This window comes from Danio rerio, chromosome 3 (assembly GCF_049306965.1).
Source record: "Danio rerio strain Tuebingen ecotype United States chromosome 3, GRCz12tu, whole genome shotgun sequence".
NCBI classification, from domain to species: domain Eukaryota; kingdom Metazoa; phylum Chordata; class Actinopteri; order Cypriniformes; family Danionidae; genus Danio; species Danio rerio.
In genome coordinates this window covers 21,351,998-21,377,500 of record NC_133178.1, presented here as the reverse complement: position 1 = coordinate 21,377,500, position 25,503 = coordinate 21,351,998, and the positions used below count along the sequence as shown (strand labels likewise).

General features: G+C 35.0%; 1 protein-coding gene across 2 annotated transcripts in view; it reads right to left on the bottom strand.

Moving 5' to 3' along the window:
- Positions 1 to 25,503, bottom strand: part of tanc2a (tetratricopeptide repeat, ankyrin repeat and coiled-coil containing 2a) — a 248,094-nt gene that overhangs the window by 183,736 nt on the left and 38,855 nt on the right. The gene's annotated exons all lie outside the window — the stretch shown is intronic.

Here is a 25,503-nt window from a genome sequence, read left to right as displayed (position 1 = left end):
TAGCATGTTTCCGAAGGCTCCTACAGTTGGAGGGGGGTTTATGTGTAAAGTTCATATAGTGCTGAAAAACATGGAACACTACACAAGCAATTTAATTAACACATAACGTGCACATTTACACGTGTCTGCACACACGGGAGCCCAGTTTTTCCTCTAGAGAGAAGATAAAGAGTGAGAGAAAAAAAAAAGAGAGAGGTGGAATATGAGAGCAGAACAGCTGCCAACTTCTTGATGTAAAAACACCACAGAGCAAACAGAGCATCAATTATCTGTCAGCATAGTTAGCAGTGTTTGCGAAGGCAAGAAACACGATCAGTATTGCTGGCATATTTTTCAAACCCTCCATAAATGTACCTATATATGTATATATATATATATATATATATACACAATTCACAGCACATTTTAGCTTCAATAGAAACTTAAACAATTATTACATTTTCCCCACAAATTTTGAACAAGCACAATTTGTTAATTAACAAAATAATAAGGGGATCATTTACTAAAGACTGTCAACATTTACTCTCTATTCTTTTACTATCTTAACACAAAAGAAGATATTATAAAGACAGCTGGTAGCCTGAGACTGTGCTGATATGAATATAATTAGTTTTTTAATCAATGGTTATAGGTTTTCTGCTTACTTAAACATATCTAATTTAGTGTTCAGCAAGATAAAAAACTCAAAAAGATTTGGAGTGACTATAAATAGTGAATGCTTTTTAATTTTTCAGTTTAAATCTCCACCAGTTATAGTAAAATACAATGTTATGCCCTCAGAAACGTTACTTTTACAATAGTGTAAGACATTTCTGACTTTACAAGGCGCATTCACACATATCCCATAATTCCAGACAACCACCAGCATATGTCACTTCGAAGACATTCTATGACCCGACAAATCCCAATTCAGCATGTTCAATTGGCAAGCTTTTTTGGATGCCAACAACTGTCAACCGACATAGTGCAATCTCACCTCTTCACCAAAATGCCAGTAACCCTGTCTATGCATTACAGGAGTACATTCACGACATTATATGCAACCAATTGGAAAAAAATTTAATTAAAATTGAAGCAGACTAGCTACCTCATATGCTTACTGTTCAACAGCTTAGTTCATGCAAAGCAGGGTAAGAGAAATTTTAAAAATAATCTAATAATAACAACAAATTAAACAGCAATTTCTCTCTCTTTTTTAGCCAAAATGCCTGATAGACTAAATGCTGTGCAATAAAATATTTTCCCTACTAGCAAATATTAATCTGACAAAAATAAAAAGAAAGAAATCGACCCCAATTATAAAAACAGACTTTAACGCACTATAACGCTATCACCAATGACCTAATCTCTAAAAGACAGATCTGACAAATTGGTGAATTGTACCTCTGACAGGGACAAGAGGGTTTAAAAGTTCTGCAAAACAGCTGCGGGAGAAGTATAATAATATTAAATATTAATAATATTAATTGATCGCAAGTTCTCAGTTTGTGATCATATCTCGGATATGTTCTGTTGATATATAATATTCATAGCTTGAAACAGATGGAAATTTGACTAAATTGTGCTGCTTTACAGCCCCCCCCACATGGCTTGATCTGTGCCTGGCATTTCTCCCCTTGGGTTTGAGGTTTTGGAAAAAGAAAACAATTCCATCACCTCGTCCAAACTTTTAGGATACCGGATATCAGATTTGCTCAATCCATATGCACAACACTTTTAGTTGTTTCCCTCACTCGAAAGCTTAACAAGCTTGCCTTGGTTACTAAGCCATGATTGGTTGTGGCGTTTTTTGGTTGTGGCTTAGTCAAGGGTCAATTGGGTCTGTAAGTCACAACCATTTAAACCACACAACAACCACCTAAACCACTCTGAACCTATTAACAAATAACTAGCAAAACCAACAACAAACTAGCATCGCACTCATAAGCACCACGTCTATATTCTTAAATATTCAAAGCTTTTTTGTTTAGAAAGTTCAGAAAGGTTGTTTAAATGGTCCTTATGCACATATAAACATTACATAATTAAGCAGTTCTTTATCTTCTAAGTTTAAAATCCTATGTCTCTGATGTAGGGTTGTCAAAAGTATCGTTTTCGTATCGAATGAGTTTATTGGTTAAAATATCCAAGATGGTGGCGTGTCCAGATGCAGCGGCTTCTAGTGGCCCTAAAAACAGTACTTTTATGTCTTTTTAGCCTGTCTTATGTGTATAGTTATGTATTTTAAAAATAGCTCATGTCCAGTATTGTGTTTGTATTTATGATTATTTATGTAGCATCGTTGTCCTGCGAAACACGACATTTTGTTCCTCTGTATGTCCACGCATGTAGCGAAATGACATTAAAGCTAGACTTGACTTGACTTCAGTCTAGGGTTTGTATAACAGCTTTGACTGACCAATGGCAGACAGGGCAAGGGTTTATGAATTTGGTGGATAAACACTCTAGTTTGTGATTCCTTTTTGATAGTAGTGGTGCAAAAAAAGTGTACAGAACTTCATATTTTCAGCTTTTCTCAATCTTAAATGCTTGTATTTTTCCAATAGTGCTCCTTCCAGACGGCTGTCGGAGGCACTGCTGAGCAGTAGGCAAACAACGTCTCATCTTTCAATGCTGATATACGGCCCTGTTAGGTGCATTGTGTGGGTGATACCTGAGCCCCCTTACAGCACAGAAAAGGGACACAGATACTGCAAAGCATAGCCAAAACATGAGGCCCGACAGAAGACATTACCTGCAGACCATCTGTGTGGGTGACATCTGCCAATAACATCAGCACCTTTGCTGCTTTTTTTCTTTTAAAAATAAGGGAATCTAGTCTATGAGACAGGTCAGTATTTCAAGATATGCAAATATCACAGTGGGTGGGAAATTTGAGTGGGAAAACCAAACTTTTTGTTCAATATAGCCATATGCTGTCTGGGCTTTTAGAAAATAAAACAGACTTAACAAAGAATCTACAGTAGCTGATTTACAGATACCCATATTGAAGTACCACATCAGAAACCAATGATGGAAATGCCAAATTTAGAATAAAAATCCTTTAATCCACTAAAGTTATGCTTGCTTGAGGTTTGAAAATGAGCTAATGTTCAATTTGACGTTCAACAATCAACTGTTTCCATTGAGCTTGTCTTGTTTACTACAGGTTGCTAAGTTACCAATACTACAGTCAACTGCTCTATTTGATGGAAACACAACTAATTCACTTCTTTTGTCAACTTTCAAAAGGTTTGCTTCACACTAGGATAATGGTCTACTTTCATGTTTTTCTAGGACTGACTAATTTTGTTAGAGTTTGTGTTGATTTTCAATTTGAATATTTAATATACTTACTTGCATGGACAATTAACAACATTAAATAATGCTCAGTGAAACAAACAAACATACAAATATATAATATAAATAAATAATAAATACAGTTAAAAATCATTCATTCATTCATTCATTCATTCATTCATTTATTCATTCATTCATTCATTTTCTTTTCGCCTTAGTCCCATTATTAATCTGGGGTCACCACAGCGGAATAAACCACCACCTTATCCAGCAAGTTGTACGCAGCGAATCCCCTTCCAGCTGCAACCCATCCCTGGAAAACAGCCACATACACTCATACACACACTCATACACACACTCATACACACACTCATACACACACTCATACACACACTCATACACACAGACTCATACACACACACTCGCACACACACACTCGCACACACACACTCGCACACACACTCATACACACACTCATATACACACTCACACACTACGGACAATTAAGCCTACCCAATTCATATGTACCGCATGTCTTTGGACTGTGGGGGAAACCAGAGCACCCGGAGGAAACCCACGCGAAGGCAGGGAGTACATGCAAACTCCACACAGAAACGCCAACTGACCCAGCGAAGGCTCGAACCAGCGACCTTCTTGCTGTGAGGCGACAGCACTTCCTGCGTCGCCTAGTTAAAATCAATTAATTCAAATGATTAAGAAATGGATTTAAAGAAATTATAAAAAAAAATAATTAACAATAATATATTATATATAAAAAATAAAGTGAGTAAAAATGCATAGTAATAGAATAACTATTATAAATAAATATATTTATGATCATTATATTTATGCAATTTTAATTTATTTATATTTTTAAATATAAATAATAACTACTAAAAACTATTAAAATCAAATATAAAATAAAAATAAAATATTTTATTATTATTACTAAATATTAATAATTAAAACATAAAAATGTTAAAATAACAAAAAAATATTGTTTTATAATTAATTAATATTAATAATGATTCAAAAAATAAAAATATTTTTTTAAGGCACAAAATTGCAAGGGCATAGAATTAGCAGTAACGAAGGTGACATGTCCCCATAACCATCAATTATTTAATTGTCCCATCATCGCAATCATAATCTCAACTTTCCATGCATGGTATTAAGTTAAACTAGTCTCAAATTGACAGATATAGTCTTTATTCTCAAATTGACTTATCAAACTACTATAATTACCTTACAGTATCTGTCCACATAACGTTGTTGAAATGCAAAGCTTATGCAAACACGTCTCTAAAGGCTTAAGTTATTATTAAAAATCAATTCCACTATGAGAAAATGTATGGGATTTGCATTTATGTAACGGACTGTTGCACTCTATATACAGCTCAGCAGCAACAGACATAATATCAAGGTGCAATTGTGTGTCATTACAATAAAACGCATTAAAACAAAGAGAGAGAGACCTACATGCTCTCAGCACAGTAATTTTCCATATGAGCATATGCATATACTTGTAAACATGAAAACAAATGGCATGCTTAAAGTGCAGAGCATATATTTACACCCACACAAACACACACGTCCCGGACTTAACACATTCAGAGCAACATGTAGATGAAGGTAATTGACAAAGCATTGCAGCCAAGCTTCAGCATTCTGATGACTACTCTTTCTCAGGTCATGTGCAGAATTTGACATTGAACGAAACTTTGACAAAATTCAGACAAATGAATAAGTAAACAATAATAATAACAACAATAATAATAACAATATTAATAACCACAATAACAACAACAACAATAATAATAATATTATTAATATAGTATTATTATTATTATTATTATTATTATTATTATTATTATTATTATGAAATTATTAAATGAAAAATAAACAATATTATTTAATTTAAAAATATTAAATTATTTAAAATTAGAAATAAATAAAAGTAATAACAATAACTATAAGAACTAATAAAATAAAATAAAAAAATTATTATAAAAAGTACAAATAAGATGGTCAAAAAATTCAATATGAAATATAAAATTGACAAATTATGTATTAATAACACATATAAAAACTTAAAAATTAATATAAATGAGCAAAAGTTATACAAACAAAATGACAAAAAAAGAAAATAAAAAAATTAACACAGTAAAAACTAAAAAAAACATTAGCAAAAATAAAATAAATTAGAAAATTTCCATCGTAGCTGTGCCAAATACTAACAAAATACCACATAGTACATAATCCACAAATTCCACAGACAAAACACCCACCTGGGGCATTGTCACACTTCCCTTTAGATGTAGGCTGCTTTTGCTTCCTCTCCTGTACATTTCATTCAGCATGAAAAACAGGTAATTATAAGTGTGAGCCGCAGCACTGATCTGATTATAGAAAATCTTTGATGCATACATTTCCCTTTTTAAGGAGAATGTGTGTGTATATCATAAAATCACCATGGTAACAAGACCAGCACACAATCAGAAAGCAAACAAGACCGTCTCCACTGATATGAACATTATGAAATGGTAAATATCAGGACAATCTTTTTTTCATTTTGTCCAGGTTTAAGTGCTATAATGAAGTACCTGATTACAAAGACACTCTTATTTCCTGCTCCTTGTGTTGTAAAGTGACCTTTTTATATATTGCCACTGCTTAATCTGCACATTTCCACCCACAGCACCAGTACACAAATTTGGTTTACTCTGAAGCACTGGAGAACGAGACATGGCCTTTAAGTATCTGATGGTGTGATCACCTTAGATAAAAATAATCAGTTTCACGTTGTCATGGTATTGTGATTAATGCTCTAAAATAAGTTGTTTTTACATTTCAAATATGGGTTAAAAAAACAATAAAAAAAACTTTTATAATTTTTTTTTGTAAATCATTGACTTCTCTCTATGTTGGTTTCAAAAACACAGAATAATTTACAACACATTAAAACACACACACACACACACACACACACACACACACACACACACACACACACACACACACACTTTATATATACACCTTACAAAGGGTATAACATAAAATTTTACAGTTTTAAAACATTGACTAGGGCTGCATGATTAATCGGGAAAAAGTTTGTAATCTCGATTCGACCCTACACACGATCTTGATTCAACTTTTCTACGATTCAGGCAATTCTATTTTCAAGATCAGGAGCCAACTCTTCGTGTTTGACCTTAATATGCAAAAACAGGTATGTCACTTCTTATTTCGAAAACGTTTGCAGATTTTTGATTGTACTTGTGAACATGCCATGTGGCTAATTTGGATAAAGTTACCATCCTCTCTGACTGTCTTCAGAGACTAGAGCTTATCGTCGATGCAATCAGAAACACATAGTTATGCAATGTATCAGGTGACAGACATTTTGCAATATCTGTTAAAAAAATAATAATAATATTTGTGTAATGTTTATTTGCAAAGGCCAGCGCATGAGAAACAGAACAGTAACATGTTAATCAATGAGTTTAACAATACTAATTCCTTATATTTATATAGCGCTTTTTTGGGGACTCAAAGTGCTTAACATTTAGGGAGGAGGGGGTGGGGGGGATCTCCTCATCCACCATCAGTGTGCAGCATCCACCTGGATGAGGCGACAGCAACCATTATGCACCAGACCGTACACCTCACACCAGCTGATTAGTGGAGAGGAGACAAAGTGATGAAGCCCATTATGATATGGGAAAGATTAGGAGGCGATGATGGGGTTAAACCCCTACTCTTTTTCGAAGGACATCCTGGGATTTTTAATAACCACAGAGAGTCAGGACCACAGTTTAACATCACATCCAAAAGACAGCGCTCACTGAGCAGTAAAGAGTCCCTATCACTGTACTGGGGCATTAGGACGGGAGTTGCAGAGAGCTAGCTGCTGGCTTTAATCATCTTTACTCCACAACTACAGTGGTCCCTTGTTAATTGCGGGAGTTACATTCTAAAAAATAGCCCGCCATAGGTGAAATCCGCAAAGTAGTCCACTTTACTTTTCACAATTATTATAGATGTTTTAAGGTTGTAAAGACCCTCAATACACTCTTTATACACTTTTCTCAGACAGGCATTAACATTTTCACACTTTTCTCTCTTGTTTAAAAACTCTCAAAGTTCAAACCTTTATAGAAAATTAAGTCCAGTATTATAGAATGAACCCAAAGATCAAAACCATTTGATCTTCATTTATTTATTTCGTAATGGCACCCTGCAGTCTTGTAAATTTTACCTTCCTTAGCATGTTCAGAAGTTTTTGTGCGATGGCTAGCATCTTCCTCTGCCATTTGGGTGCAACAGCAGATGCTTTCGACAGTGCAGAACGTTTGTGGGGAGAAAACTTGCAAACATATAGTCCAGCACTTAAGAATCACACTGCTAGCTATCAAAAATTTGCCAAGCTGAATGCATTCTGCACTGCACAAGAGACATAGCACAAAGGAGATTGATTGACAGTGGTCAATAGCCAGTCAAGACGCAGAACATGATACGCTAATCAGGATGCAGAACACAATGCGCGGTAAAAAAAATAATAAAAAAACGCATATCAAATTCCCCAAAAATATGCAAAACTGTGAGGCCGTGAAAACTGAACCGCATTATTGCGAGGAACCACTGTACATAAATCTACAGTATCCAATAATCCTTCAGAAAACATCCTGGTATAATCTAAAAGTTGTAACCTCTTCCTTTCCATCAGTGTAAGACTTTTATCCATTTCTGATCATTTCTGTTATTCATTCATTCTTTTCGGCTTAGTCCTTTTGTTAATCTGAGGTCGCCGCAGCAGAATAACCGCATTTAATGGGACACACCCAAAAACAGCATGTAATATAACATAAATAATGAAAAAAATTGACAAGCTATAAGAAATGATCTGTGGGATATTTTGAACTGAAACCTTGCAGACACATTATGGGGACATCAAATAATTATTTGACTTCTTATGTAAAGCTTCATGTTATGCCCCCTTTAATATAAAAAAATAATAAAAATCACACTTTCTTCTCTTGTAATTCAGAGCTAAATAAGGATAGAAGGACTTTTCTATAGGATGCCAGTGTGATTTTACCTTTCTCTGCCACGGGAATAATCTAATCTAAGTGCAATTGCTAAAGCCGCGATCAGCATCAGGGCTAGAGTGACATTTGAGTCAGTCTGTCATCAGATACCATCAAAGCCAGTGCTGTAGTTCCCCATGTACAGGATACAATCAAGGCTTCAGACAGCAGGTATCTAACATCTCTCATTTCAGCAGCGTTTCTCAAACAACATCTGGTATCTGCCTGCCGCCCCGTATCTGACTGTCCCGCTAGTCAAACTCTGAGGAGTGGGAGGATGGAGGGAGATTGTTCACTTTGTCTAAGGGCAGCCCTTGACTCCTACACAGGCGACGTAATGGACCTCGGCACGTAGGCAGAAAGAATGAAGAATCTGTCACACATGCAAATTCACTCTGAGAGTTGTTAGAAACAAAACTGCCATTATGTGGAGAGATGAAATAACTCCATTTGGGTGGTGAGAAGAACAGATATCTCAGTGACACATGAAGTGGAGAGAAAAACTGCAAGAAAGAGTAAGAGTTAAAAGTTAAGATAACTCTAAAGGCTGATTTATACTTCTGCGTCAAACGCCGGCGTATGCTACGGCACTGACGCATAGCCCTTCGCCGTGGCCGTCGCTGAAGCGCACCTCTCAAAAAATGTAACTAAAAGTCGCAACGACGCGCAGCGCAAGCTTTGTGATTGGTCGGCTTGGTAGCGCTGACGAGTCTGGGCAGGACCAAGAACCGCGTGAATGGTGCGAGCCTGATGGAGCGATTGTTTACAAGTGTGGAGTCCTGTGACGTAGCTCAGAATGGAAAGTTTTGTTTTGTGTTTACCTCATAGTTAAAGTTGCTGCACGTCCGCCAGTTCCTGCCTCAAAATGAGCGAGTTTGAGCCACTTGTAAATCCCGGAAGTGTTTAGGAAAAGCAAAACAGCAGTGAAGAAACTCGACACAGAGGAACATTTACACCTCACTGAAGTGTTAATGCAGACCCACAAAGACAGCATGCAGAAGTATAAATGCACATCTATGCGCGTTGCTTGCGCCGTGGGTTACGCCGGTCACTTGACGCAGAAGTATAAACCAGGCTTAACGCACGCCTGATGGATGTTAAAATTATATGTTTTTTTTAAATTTATAATTATATGTGTATCTTTCACTATATATATATATATATATATATATATATATATATATATATATATATATATATATATATATATATATATATCTACACATACCCATAGTGTTTTCCCTAGGATTTTTTCCAGCTGTGGCAGCAGACCTTTTACACAAATCTACCAACTACCTATGGCGTTATTTCAATGACAAATGGAGAAATGTCATGAGCACAGTATTACAAGTATCCTACCAGGATAGGATAAACACGGATAGTCTCAAAATACTTTTGTATGAGGAATTACTTCAGCCACTTATTCACATCTGCAGCTGATGTCAGAACTTCACAACATCTGTTTAGAGCTGGTATTTGAATTATTTTCTAGCAAAATGTCTAACGTTATGACAAAACAGTTGATTTTGATGACATTTTAAGATTATAAGGCTGAACGGCATGAAATGCCATCAGTTTAGAGACATTTCCCAGTATTTCTCTGTCGGGATATCATAAAAATTAACCATGAAAAAGTCAAAGCAGCGCAAACACTACCTGCAGGCATTTCTTCTTTCTTTCTTTTTAATGAACTGGTCTGCGGTAACGAAAACAGGAGACTCACTGACATTTCTTTGAATTGTTCTGTAGCCATTTTTGTCTAAGCATAGCACAAACCGAATCGTACCGAAACGGTGACCCTAAAACCATAATACATACTGAACCATGAGTAGATTGAACCGTTGCAACCCTTAGTATACAGTGCATACACACATCTGTTTACAGTATCTAACTCAAAATCAATGCAATATTAGTAAAATAGCAATATCACTGTCATAACTGTACCTCTGATTGATAATGAACCCAATTCAAATAAAGAAATCAGCAAATAAAAGAAAAACCTAATACATTTTGTATGACTTATGGCATCAACAAAAGGCTCATATGGTGTGTAGAACTACCCACAACACAAATACGTTAAGACCATCCACATACACATTTTTCCGAGCACATGCCAAGCCAGGCAAACACACTGCACACTGGTCACACACAATAGCTGACTGCTCTAGCACAGTTCTTCCATCCACTGCTTATCAAATACAAAAGAACATGGTTGGGATTAAATTACTTGGCGGCCTAATATAATATTGCAAGATCAGATTTAGTGGTGGCTTTAATAAGATGGCAAGCAGATAATGAGATCTTCTGACAGGCTGGAGGTGTTAACAATTCCTTCGCTATCAAAGTTCTGCCTTTTTTGGGGTTTGACTGCTCCCCTTTCACACTGCAGGCTTTGTCTAAAGTTCCTGTTGAAGTGGGGCACAAAAAATGAGGTGTAATGGAATGCAACAATGAGGATAATGAGGGCCAGCAAGCCACCGCTCTCAAAGGCGGCCTTATGTCCAGCCATGAATAGGTCCCATCCAAGGCGCCAATTCAAGCTCTGGTTAAACAAAGAGGAGGACACGTGTCCCGCCACTTGCTACAGCCAATTCGTGAGCCAACTGATAATGAGAGAGCATCATGCCTGCCCTTCTATTCATTTCAAGTCTTGTGGTTTAAATTAAAGTACGGCCTCATCATCTCATTACTCGAGCCTTGCATTGTATGAAAGAGAAGTTTTTCTGCAAAAGCACTCCAAAACTATTGAGGACTCAGGCATTGTGTTGGCTTAAGCATGCATTGACAAAGACCAACTAGTTTTCCACCTAAAGATGTAAATTAAATAATAATAATAATAATAATAATAATAATAATATTACAGAAATAAGCAAATAAAGCTCAGATTATATTATGTGGGTTTAAAAAAATAAATGATCAAAAGTCTTTATAGCATTGAGATTGGTGCATTGAGATTGGTCTGCTGGTTAGACCAGTTATACAATCACATCATCTGGTAATGTCACATAAGCATTTAGGCTTGAAAAAATTGATCCGATAAATGTGATTCCATTGTGGTTATTCTAATGTAAAAATTTTCACATCAACACACTTAATTGTCAACTTCCTTGTTTTTGGCATTTCCTGTGAATTACATACATGTCTGTCTTGAGTAAGCGAGTAATTGGCTGAATAATTGCCATTGTTTTAGAGCAGGGCTTCTCTAGGTCTCATTTCAAAGGTCCAAATCTAAATACACATCAAATGTCAAAAGTCCAGAATAAGGCTGCACGATATTGGAAAAATCTGACATTGCGATATTTTGTATTTCTGCGATATATATTGCGATGTTTTCCCAGAGATGGGTTGTGGCTGGAAGGGCATCCGCTGCGTAAAAACTAGCTGGATAAGTTGGCAGTTCATTCCGCTGTGGCGACCCCGGATTAATAAAAGGACTAAGCCGACAAGAAAATGATTGAATGAATGAATATTGTGATGTGAATACAATTTCACCAGATGACTTAAACAAATTTATATGGAACGAATTCTTCATTTTAAATTGATTGGGGTGATTTTCATTCAATCATTTTTTTTCGGCTTAGTCCCCTTATTAATCAGGGGTCGCCACAGCGGAATGAACCACCAACTTATGCTGGGTATGTTTTACGCAGCGGATGCCCTTCCAGCTGCAATCCAACACTGTGAAACACTCACACACATACACTACGGCCAATTTAGCTTATTTAATTCACCCATAGTGGCATCTTTGGACTGTGGGGGAAATCAGAGAAAACCCGAGCGAATACAAGGAGAACATGCAAACTCCACACAGAAATGCCAACTGACCCAGCCAGGGCTTGAACCAGCGACCTTATGATCGTGCTACTCACTGCACCACCGTTACGCCGTTGGGGGGATTCAAAAAGACAAGTTTACTCACCCTTCACTTGTTTGAATGGTATACAAGTTATTTAATGATCTTGTTTTGTGTTTAACTTAAAAAAGAAACTAATAAACAATTGAAACAAGTCAAGGGTGTAATAAAAATAGTATTTTTTTTTATCTCTTTTAATGCATGCAGATAATAAACTTTTTAAAATAGCAGATGCAGCGATGTGACTATTGCAGATGCACACATTGTGTTATCGATGCTGAAAATATATATTGTGCAGGCCTAGTCCAAAAATAGTTTACAACAAAACTTGATTTTAATAAACATGCAGATACAGAAATGAAATAAATAAATCATTAAAAAAAAACTTTAATAACAAGTGCAATAAAGACAAGTGACTCTTAACTTAAGAGTCTTAATCTTAATCCCTTAATTAGAGCTCTTGAAATATGCAAGCAACTGAATCCTGGAGTCTGGACTTTTTTAGAGAATAGAGATAACATTAAAGATTTGGTTGGTTCACCCTTAAAAAGAAAACTCACTCAAAAGAGAAAAACTGTCAGCATTTAAGGAAAACACAAAAGAAGATAATGTGAAAAATGTTGATAGCTAGCACCAATTGACTTTCATAGTTTTTTTTCCCTACTATAAAAGTCGATGAGTCCCAGGAACAAGAATTCTTATTCAAAATATCTTCTTTTGTGTTTGTCAGAAGACAGAAACTCATTAAGCTTAAAATCCACATGAGGGAGTGTAAATGATGAGGTAGTGTAATTGTTTTTGGGTGAACTGTGCCTTTAAGGCGAACATTATTTCCTTATAAACAAATTTAAACTTTTGATTTTACAGTAAATTTTTGGCACATTTTTCAAAATACTTGGCAAGCTATTGTTGCTGTGGATTTGGAGTTTTCAAGGATCCCACATTGCTTTGAATAGCAAAAGCTCCACCATGTGTTGAGCTACTTTTAGCCACATAGGGGTACTTGAGGATGGATGACCCTAATTCCTCTGGGACATGCAGTGTTGGAGGAGAATGGGGAGGGGAGGCCCTGTCATTCCTAGATGAGGCGGATAACTCAAGTCTAGACAAACACTTGGGCCCTGGGCTCAAGATCCAGCGAGAGGGTCGGGGAGGGGGCTGCGGCTGGCATCCTGGAAAACCATCTGCCTCAGAGCTGATAAATCTTGATTACAGCATGTTGGGAAGCAGGGGAGGAAAAGGACGGAAAGATGCAGCACGAGTCTATATAACCTTTGAAGGATATGTGAGGCCAAGGGTGCATATGACATGCTAGAACAGCTGCATTGAACTTAAGATAACAATGACAAAAACTTCCTGGTTCTGAATCTGGTGCTGGTCAAACTTTACAAACTACTGACCTTAATCAGGGTAGCACCACATTTCATTTTTCACAGGAATGAAAACAAGGCAGTGAGGGATGGAAGAACAGTGCGTTTAATAGCCTTGAGTGTCCATCAAATAATAAACCTACACTGTAAACAATATACATAAATTAGCACTTTCCCATATTTTGTGATTCAAGTCATTATTTTATTAATAAACTGCCAGTAGATTTTCTTATTTTACACACTTATTACTATTTATATATTATATCTTATAAATTATATTATTTCAAACTACTATAATGTCAATAAAAGCCCCTTTGTTATTTTGTACAGTTGAATTTTCATCATCAAAAGTCGACAGAGCTGAGATCAAGGTCCCATAATGCAATTCCATATCCTTAAATGAACACAAAGTTTGGAAACTATTAACTACTGTAATTAATTAATTAAACTTTACAGTTTACTGTATTGTTCGGTTGCCAAAACATCTTAAATAAAATAAAAAATAAAAAATAGGTAAGTTTTAAACTTATGTAAAACATAGGCTCAGCCAAAAAAGGAAATGTACACAGTTAACAATTTCCTGTATAATTTACAGTAACGTATTGTAAAAGTTTGATTACAGCAAAATACTGTTTTTATATTGACAGCTTCACCACTAACCTTTCTGTATATGTTTTTACTTACTTTATGTATATCTTTACTGTAAAATATACAGTAATTCTGTAAATATAGTAATTCTGTTATAATACTGTAATACTGTTTAGTTTACAAAAATTACTAAGTGTACTCATTATTTACTAACCTTTAAAGTGGTTCAAAATCTTTATGAGTTTCTTTTTTTCTATTAAGCACAAATAATGATATTTTGAAGAATGTTAAAAACCGAAAAAAACAAATCCAGAAGTCAGTGGGTACTGGCTTCCAAAACTTTTCAAACCATTCAACAGGAGATGGAAACTCAAACAGGCTTGTAACAAGTGGAGGGCGAGTTAATGATTTTAAGTAACCATCCCATTAAGTAACAAACCAAAAATAATTTTCTGTGATCATTTTCTGAAAATGCTGCGCAGTGTTTGGACTTACAGCAGTGAAAATTAAACAACACCAAACTGAACTAAACTAAACTTCAACTCTGAAAGCTGGACTGACAGTTTCAATTTACTAGAACTTATGTTAAGCTGGTTTGACACAATTTACATTGTAAAAGCAATATAAAAATAAAGATGACTCGAAATCACAGTTTTATTAAACCTGTATGATATCCCTTTCCTTTTAGAAATGTAAAAAACTAAACTCTCCCCGCATATCATAACATATCATATGAAGTATCATGAAGTCAAATGGAATTCATGATATTTTTATGTTGCTTTTTCATGCCTTTCATAGCCTGACATCCCTGATAATAAGCATTCATTGTAGAAAAAAGGTGCAGAGACTTAAGAATAAGAAGAGAGACAAGAAAATAAGTCAATACTTATATCGAAAATAAATGCATCCAATTATTGCTGCTGGTTCAAACTACTTATTTAAAATGAGCTGAATCTACACAATTCTTTAGATTTATTTTGAGACAACTTAATTATTTTATGTTCAATCTATTTAATTGTGTTAAGTTAACTTAATGGATTTGTGTTGTTACAACAACATGAATGAATTTTGTGGAACCCTCCATTTGTTACAGTGAGGTCAAGTGATAAAATACATCAGAAATACTATGTTCACGTCAGATATTAATGATGAAAACCACACCCTCATATCTATCAGATTTGAATCACTGAATTCAGAGAAATTGTGTTTTTTGTGCATAGAACACTCAATTACAGAACCTGTAATTTCCTTGCAAGGTCAGCATGTAATCTTATTCCCAGCAACAAAACGGCAGTGACAAACTCACCGGCCGCTGTCCCCGGAGCTAAACACATTCATTACAACAAAAACAGCATTACATTTGCTGCACAGTAGGCCACAGCGATCGTCCACAAACACAAACACACACACTTCCTCTGCTACATCATAGAGTCATATCCTACTTTTTAAAACCAATCCAATCTGCTTTGTCCTGCAAGGCTTCTGCTGTGGTTTGAGGATTGTGGGTTTATGGACTTTAACACCCCAAGCAAGAAGGCTAAGAGGAAGCTGATAACAGACCCACCTCTACACTCCTATGACATACTACAGATTAGACATTTGCTCTCAAAAACAACAAATACTACATGTTCAAATAGGCCTGAAATAGCTTTAAAACTGATTTATTATTATTATTATTATTATTATTATTATTATGTAATATTATAATTGTTTGGCCTGCAATATCTTCTAGTTTTATTTTAAAATAAAAAATAAAAAATTTTTTATACAATTTATATAGCATACTCTCTTTTCTGCCATAAAAATCTTGGATAAAGTCAGTTTTAAAAGTCTCGTTTATTTTTTTTTTAATATTATTATTAATTTATTTTTATTTATTTATTTTACATTTTTATTATTATTATTACTATTTTAGAGTCAGGTTTTTACAGACAAGATTTTCGAGAGTGTCTTTAATCACTTCATAATAAAGAAAATACAGATTTGAATAAATTGTTTTGTATAATCTTTATTATAATCCACAAAATGATTTATATAGTTGTACTTGAACATGGGAGATAAATGGTCATTAATGACAGACAATTATGTATTTCAGAATATTAAAAACATTATAAAAAATAAGTACATGTTACAGAAAAAAACTAAATACAATTAATGAAATAATTAAATTATTATTAAAGCATGCTGTCATGTACAATAAAACAGTCAAAATAACAACAGATATAAAGGGTAATTACAGATGAAATATAAATAAATGAATAAATAAATAAACAAATAAATAAAATGTATTATTGCTGTTTTATTTTACGAAAAATGTTAAGGGTAACTCATGAAAGGACTGAACTTGGGGCACAAATGTAAATGTACAATTAGCATATTAATTCAAAAACTTAATCCAAAATGATAAGCAGCTTATCTACAGTATAACGGGCAGTTCACCCTGAAAAGAGAAAGAAAAAAGCAGCTAAGCAGGTAAATCACTGCAAATCTGAATTCTTACTGCCAAAATTAACAATCAAAAGTCAAAATTATGCAATTCATCTGTATCACTACAATGATCTTTCATTAAATGCATTTTGGTTTTCATTAGCCGACATATAAACATGATTATGCTTTTTAGCTGTTCCGGTGCAATCCACCGTCACAAACCTGGCAATCTTTTAGGTTTAATTGGGTACTCAGAAGGACTCCCGCCAGGCCACAGCACCCCGTGCAGAGACAATTAATCCAGCTCTTTTTAGATCATCAGTTCAGTAGGACAAACAAAAAATGGATGCTTTGCATTCATCTGTGCCATTGCACGACTGAACTTATGAAGCTCAAATTAACCCATAAAGGCTATAGTCTACAAAATGCTGCATTAGTAGTCATGTAAACACCTTTGAAAAAAAAAAGCTGTGATTATAGTCAAAGAGCTGTGTTTTACTAATGAACCAAGTAACAGCTACCATGTACAAGGTTACAAAAATACATTTTGACAATGCAAAAGCATTCACTGCACAATGAAGCCAATGAGACTGCAGTTAGATAATTAAATTATGAAAGTGTCAAGCAGGAATTTCTGAGAAAGTCATTTTATGGATACTCTGAACATTTAGGAAACTTAATGTTAACCAGGTACAAGATTTTTACAGTATCGTTTTGACAGTTTTGAACAGTACTTCTATCAGAAGCTTCATAAAAGGCTAAGTGTACCCACCAAGATGAAGACCTTTAAGACACAAAATACACTGAAGTGTGGCATTTGGAAAAGGGCCTTCGTGTAAACTCGTCTTCCTAAATGCTGCCTCGTTACATCAATTTCTCATTACTGCATCAACCAGGCGGAAAATTGCAATTTCACACCCAGCCCAGAATGACAATGTAGGTCAGCCTCGGAGCTCTTGTAAGTGCAAAGAGACGGTCAAAGGTCATTTTAAGATACAATTCAGGAGGACAGTTTGATCTTGATCCAATTGGTGGGATAATGGTAAAAACCCAGATTTTATCTACACAATGTTCCACACAGCATTTGGGCAAAGTTGCTTTTAATATTACAATATTGCATAACTTATGCAAAAATAAGTAACTAAATATGATACCCCGTTACTTTGACGCAAGTATTGCGTTATGCACTTTTGCATTAAATAAATTAAAGTCGTTTTTCCCCTAAAGTAAAATGTAAAGTGACTAAACATCAGACTGAAAGAAAAATATTTAAAATGTATATAAAATGTAATCTTAATCTAATAAAATGATCTTCAATCTCAATCTTCAGCTGCGTCAGATAAACTGCACAGTGACAGACATGAAGGAAGCAGATCTCATGTTATGTTTGTGAGAAATACTACAATAAGAGCTTTCCTAATAATTATTTAATGTATTTGTTGTGCAGTTAATCCAAGCATTTCTGCAACGATGAGTCTCACACAATGCTGTCACAAAGTTCATGCATACACATCAGGGACACTCAGAATGCTCTTTTTAACTTTTCACTGTTTTTGCACACCAATTGTGACAGTATACATGTTAATATCCACTGCTGTACGGATATCCGTTATGTTAATATACAAAATAAACCTGATTCAAGTCTAAAAACTGGGATTGAAGAGTCACCTTTTTTAATTGTACTGACATGCAGCTGTGTAAAATTGCTGTGATTGATTACAAACACTGTTTTAAAAACTTTTTAAACTTGTAAAACTCATTCTTGATCATATTTGATGATGATTGATGATCACAGAGGGCTGAACAGATCTTTTAATCACAGTTTCTTTGCACACATCCTATTTAGTTAATATGATTATATGCATTACTACGGAGACATGTTAATAGGTGGCTGTCGATTAATTCGGTGGCCGGGGAAACAGCAACTCAAAATAAGAGGGATTTGAATTTTATTTTAACATTAGAAAATAAAAAGACATTTTTTGTCGTTATCAGCCCAATATGTCCGTGGACACACTAGACCAACACATAGTTCTGTCCAAACAGCTCCCAAAAGAAGATCATAGGTGTCGTTTAAAGCAAGCGAGATGAATAAATCCATGTTCACATTTAAGCTACACCTACAGTAGGTGTCATGTTTACACATTGTACACTTCACATCTGCATTTAGAGCAGTCAATAAATGGGAACACAAAAAATAACTCTCATTTGTTTTTAAAAATAAAAAAAGTGTTACTTTTATTAAGTAACTAGTAAAGTAATCACAATACATAAATTAAGTTACTTGTAATGCATTACCTCCAACACAATACAGCTCATCCTGGTGAAGAACAGGACACTCCAACACTTCAAGTCTACTACAAATACAAACCCTAGCCATAAATCAATTGGAAAAGCATTGTCCTACAACATTCAGGACACAGTTTCCATTCAAGAAAAGGAGAGTCAATAAAAATCATGTCATGACGTGTCTAGGAGACAGGAACTTCAGCCTTACCACAGAGATCATAACAAGCACCGATGACACATAGAGGGGTAACCCGAAACTGCTAATCCATCAATAATTTCATAACAACTCAGTCAACTAGCCCTCTTGGCAAGGAACATGGTGATATTTAGTCTCTGGTCTTTTAACCGAACATGAACTGCCTCGTCATTGTCAAGGACGGTTTCCAAATTTTCTCAGAAACTAGATACTTCGATCTCCTCCAGGTATGTGTGCAGATGTGAACAGACAATTTGCTCTTACACATGGAGTGCTCGACCAATTGGAACAAGCAAAATACACAATAATCAATCATATAAGCGACTTATGACAAGCCAAAAAAAGTCAAGACTTGAGGCTACTAGTTCCGAAGGTTCCGCACTACGGTATGCATAACTACACATCTGTTGATATTTGAGATTATGATAAGTGAGTCATACTGTATGAATCCTTTCATCTAGGAAAGAGATGCAGGAACATACAAAGTAACTCCTGAAAGTAGAGTACAACAATGAATAACTGCATGTCTACTGATTTAGGAAATGGCTACATTCTAAATGATGTGAATTCTGATGAAATTTACAGAGAAAAATAAGGTTTTTGCAAACAATCTAGAAAGGAAATGAGTCATGTGACAAACACAGACAAGACATGATTTGAAAAGACCTGAATAACCTGAAGATGACACACCCAAAGCTACACTGCTTAGAGTTTTTTTTTTCCAATTTACACACAAAACAGACATTTTTGCACTAGTTATTTTATCAAATAAATTAAATAAAAAGACCTTTCATCTCATGTCATTTTTATAATTAATGAATCATTAATGAATTTAAAAATATGAATCAATTTACATTAAAATTCCCTTAATTTTGCTTTAGAGGTCTCCTGCAATAGATTGAAACAAAAAAAAAAAAAACAAGAGCTGCGTCCGAAATCGCATACTTCCATACTATAGAGTATGCTAAAATCAGTATGTGAGCCGAGTCTTATGTCCTAATGTATAGAATTTCGAAAATCAGTATGCGAGAAGTACCTGGATGACTTACTACTTCCGGCGAGATTCTGAAGTGTGCATCCCATACACGCTGCGCTATCCCATGATGCCCCGCGAGAGAATTCATGAATAGTACGGAACTCACACAGGTAGGTCACGTGATGATGGCAAAATGCCGTGTGTAGTACATCCTAGTTCCATTCATACTGCTCGAATTCATACTTTATAGAACGTACTTATGGAACAAAATCAATGCCTAAAGTCTTGATTTAAAAAGCTTGTTGAATATCACAAACTGAAAAAAATAATACACCGTATTAACAAGTTCTTGCATTTTAATGACTTGAATTCCAGGGTTTGTATTTTTAGGTCCTGAAATTTAACATATCTGTTTATTTAAGCTGTGAATATTTCAACGAAAAATATTTCAAACACGTTTTCATACTTAAAAATTCAATAATTCATATTCAATTTTCAGATTTCACTTAAAAAATATTCAATACCCTTTAAAAATACGATGTATAATATTCAAAAGGTCATTTTCAGTTCATTTTATTTCAGTTCTAATATTCGCTTCCATAAATTCAGTGGATCAAATTCGACTGATAAAATTCAACTTTACATCCGGGAACTGCAGGAGAAGCAATAGATTGCAGAGTGAAGATCGCCAGCTGCTCTAGCTTTCACCAGCAGGTGGAGATGGAATAATGTAAGATTTTTAACCCAGTAAACAGGCGAGAAAAAGGCTAATAAAGGCAAAAAAAGTAGCATTTAGTTTTAATATCAATGCCTTGGACATTATAAATAATAAAAAGTATGAGTAAAATGAGTAAATGAGGTTTTAGTCATCTATATTTGCCCTTATGTAACGGAAGCCAGCTGGTGATCGCGTAAAGCTCACTCCTTGGATCCAGGGACAGACGTTGTTCTGCAATCTTATCGGAGCTTGTTCCATGCTGGCTCATTACCTGCTCGGACCGGTGCGGTTACTTGCACATAAACCGTCTTTTGATGAATATGATGTTAAGGGCTAAGAACAATTACGAACAAAGATTTTCAAAACCAGAGAGATTTTATGAGAATGTCACAAAACAGTTTACTTGGAAATGTTAAACAGAGTTCAGGTATGATTTAAGGTTGGTTATGGATGGGGCGTCTGATTTAAAATAATTTATCATGCGAATGCATTAAAGGAGCGTCTTCAGTTATTATTTAAACGGAGCTATGTCAGGATTGGGATAGGTTATAATTTCATTATTTAAATTATGATTGTTATTATTATTAGGTTATTTAATGACATGTATTTGGGCTATTGCGCATAAATAAGTCATCCGTGATTCTAAATTAATATTTCTATTTATCCTTTTTAGCTATCACTTTGGTATCGTCTTTCTCTTCTTTTTTTTCGATTTTTTGGGGTTCTGCCACGGTTAAACGTTTGCAAAATGTCTTTAGTTTGTCCAGATTATCGCTTTTCCTCTAAAATAGAGACAAAGCAGAAGGAAAATGAATGAATTAATGAATGAATGAAATGATTGACGTTTTCATGCATGTGCGGTGCGGCTTGCTCACGACAAATTCGAATGAGTGGCCGCGAGCTCCGGTGGCCGGTCAGAGCCAGCGCCGCATATCAAACTGATTAAGAGATGCTGGATGGCTGCCAATATATGATAGGAATTCTTCCAAAGTTTCAGATGATATCTGGGCGTGTGCATAATAATGTAAAATGAAAGTGAAAGTCATGACATTTGGCCAAGCATAAGAATAGCCTACAAGAGTGTTTCGATTATTATATTAATCATGACATATGTCATGCTTGGGCTTATATAAATAACACCTGGCTGTTTACCATGTCCGAAAGTGGAGCTGACGTCGGCGAGAAATTGCTTGTATAATTGTAAAAAGAGTGATGAATTTTAATGGATTTCTTATATCTGTAATTTCTGATAATATAATTGATTAGTGTGAGCTTATGAGTTTCCAACACAGCAAAAATGCATCCAGAATCCTAAACCAATAACTTTGTCAAGCAAAAATTATGATTTTATAGGCTACTGATTTTTTTTTTAAAACAATAAAAAAGAAACTATTAGCTACCCTAGCAATTGTTTATTTAAATATGATCATCTCAAAATATAAAATAAAAACATAATGGTTTGACTTTGTGAAATCATAAAACAGACTTGCAAAAAAGAGTTAATAGAATAAATGAGCAAATACATTCTCTCCAGTAGATGGCGATTAAAGCTCAGTTATACCCCATGAGGATGAACATTGAGCTGCTTTGCAGGAACCCCTCAACCACGCATGTCAAACCACGCATTCTAAACATAATCTTATGAAACTAGCTCAAGTGACAACTATATTAAATTTAAACCAGTTTAAATAAGTTTATATGTTTAATAACTGCAAAAAATATCAACATTGCTAATCAAAAAAATACAAACGGTCGCTGCAAAGTTATAAATAACGGTTTTCTCATTTAATACTGAAAACAAATTAAAGTCAGTTACAACTGCCTATTATCAAACCACAGGCGACTCATTTTATTACTTATCATTGGCTGCGACATTGCCACTTTTGCGTTCATACCTTTTTCTCGCCTATAGGTTTTTAAATGATGAAAATGTATAACCTATCCCAATCCTGACATAGCTGCGTTTAAACAGCGCAAACATTACTCCCTATAGTTATGCCATATTAGACGGTTCTGTGTGAACAACTGAAGACGCTCCTTTAATGCATTCGCACATTATATTAAATTATTTTAAATCAGACGCCCCATCCATAACCAACCTTAAATCATACCTGAACTCTGTTTAACATTTCCAAGTAAACTGTTTAGTGACATTCTCATAAAATCTCTCAGGTTTTGAAAATCTTTGTTCGTAATTGTTCTTAGCCCTTAACATCATATTCATCAAAAGACGGTTTATGTGCAAGTAACCGCACCGGTCCGAGCAGGTAATGAGCCAGCATGGGAGACAAGCTCCGATAAGATTGCAGAACAACGTCTGTCCCTGGATCCAAGGAGTGAGCTTTACGCGATCACCAGCTGGCTTCCGTTACATAAGGGCAAATATAGATGGCTAAAACCTCATTTACTCATACTTTTTATTATTTATAATGTCCAAGGCATTGATATTAAAATTAAATGCTACTTTTTTTGCCTTTATTAGCCTTTTTCTCGCCTGTTTACTGGGTTAAAAATCTTACATTATTCCATCTCCACCTGCTGGTGAAAGCTAGAGCAGCTGGCGATCTTCACTCTGCAATCTATTGCTTCTCCTGCAGTTCCCGGATGTAAAGTTGAATTTTATCAGTCGAATTTGATCCACTGAATTTATGGAAGCGAATATTAGAACTGAAATAAAATGAACTGAAAATGACCTTTTGAATATTATACATCGTATTTTTAAAGGGTATTGAATATTTTGTAAGTGAAATCTGAAAATTGAATATGAATTATTAAATTTTTAAGTATGAAAATGTGTTTGAAATATTTTTCCTTGAAATATTCACAGCTTAAATAAACAGATATGTTAAATTTCAGGACCTAAAAATACAAACCCTGGAATTCAAGTCATTAAAATGCAAGAACTTGTTAATACGGTGTATTATTTTTTTCAGTTTGTGATATTCAACAAGCTTTTTAATTCAAGACTTTAGGCATTGATTTTGTTCCATACGTACTTTTCTAACGACCGAGTAGTCTGTATAAATGCAGTACCTACTGAGTAGTAGGCAGTTTCAGACGTAGCCAAGGTAATTTACTTGTCCTGTAACACGCAGAAACTCCTAATTTTTACACTGGGTCTGAAGCTGTTGTTTTAAGAAACCAGTGACACCTCCTATCTGAAAGCTCTGCTCTTCTCTGATTGGTCAGATGGGCCAGTCTATTGTAATTAGTCTACATGTGTCAACATTTGTTGGAAAATCAAATGCTTGTCACATCTGAATTTCAGCTCTGGATGCTTTATCTGCATGACACCAACATTAATATTGGCAAGACTTTTACCGTATTAATTTGATTCATCATCTTTCTGCTCCAGTGTTTTCAAGTTGTGTGTGTGCGAGAGAGAACTTAGATGGGTTAAATGCAGAGCGCAAATTCCAAATATGGGTGACAATACTTTCCCATATGTCACCACTTGCTTTTCTTTTCCTTTCCTGTCCTTTCCCTTCCTTTCGGAAATAAAGTGCAGTAAAAAGTGAAAATGTTTGTGTTGCAGTATACTGTTCAAATAGGATATCACATTAAAATATTGTCAAGCAGCAAAGTGAGTTGTTTTGAAACCAAACAAATATATAAAAACAGATTGGGTTGATTAAATTATAAGAAGATGGTATTCATTTTCCCATGCATCCCTGGTGCTTTATTAATTTGTGTCCACTTTCAACACTTTAAATCACAAAGGTTAATGGGTGCATAAGTATAGGCTTTTTCTCAAATTTCAATCCAATTTTTTTAAATAAATTTTTAGCTACTAAACACAGAAGTTCATTTTGCCATACTGTCAAAAAACATTGAGCCTTTTACATTTTTTTCAGAAGGCAAAGTTTAAAACCAGTTTGGCTAGTGCTTAAAAAAGCACACATAATAATACAGAATTAGGTTAGCAAAGAGACAATCATTCATTCATTTTCTTTTCGACTTTGTCCCTTTATTAATCAGGGGTTGCCAAAGCGGAATGAACCGCAAACTTATCCAGCATATGTCTTACACAGCGAACACTCTTCCAGCCACAACCCACAAATGGGAAACACCCATCCACTCTTGCATGTACACAGATACACAACGACCAATTTAGTTTATTCAATTCACCTGTAGCCCATGTCTTTGGCACACAGAGGAAACCCACGTAAACACGGGGAGAACATGCAAACTACACACAGAAATGCCAACTTAGCCGGGGCTCAAACTAGCGACCTTTTTGCTGTGACATGATTGTGCTACACACTGCGCCACCGTGATGCCCTAGCAAACAGACAAAAAGAGGTATTTAATAGCCATTTAAACTCATTCGGCTACATAGGCATTTACACTGAAACCAATGCGGTCTCTGGAAGTGATTAAAAGTGGACAAGCTCTAAACATTTTAAACCCTATTTCCATCCAATGCAATCTCACAGCAATTTATAACTTGATTAATTTAGTAGCTATTTCCTATGAAATTGTATAATCTCACTTTGTACCAACGCTGTACAATATATCGTTTCAGCATCGATACCGTAATGTGCACATTCACAATGTATGCAGTGTTAAGTCTGAACGTGATTTGCTATCACTGCTAAAAATTATTCATAATAGAGTGAAGGTGTCCTACATTTACATGTATTTTTAAGGCCTGTGAATGAGAATTTTAAAAGAGTTTAGAAAATTTGGGCACAAAAAATATAATGTTTGGAGGTGTAAA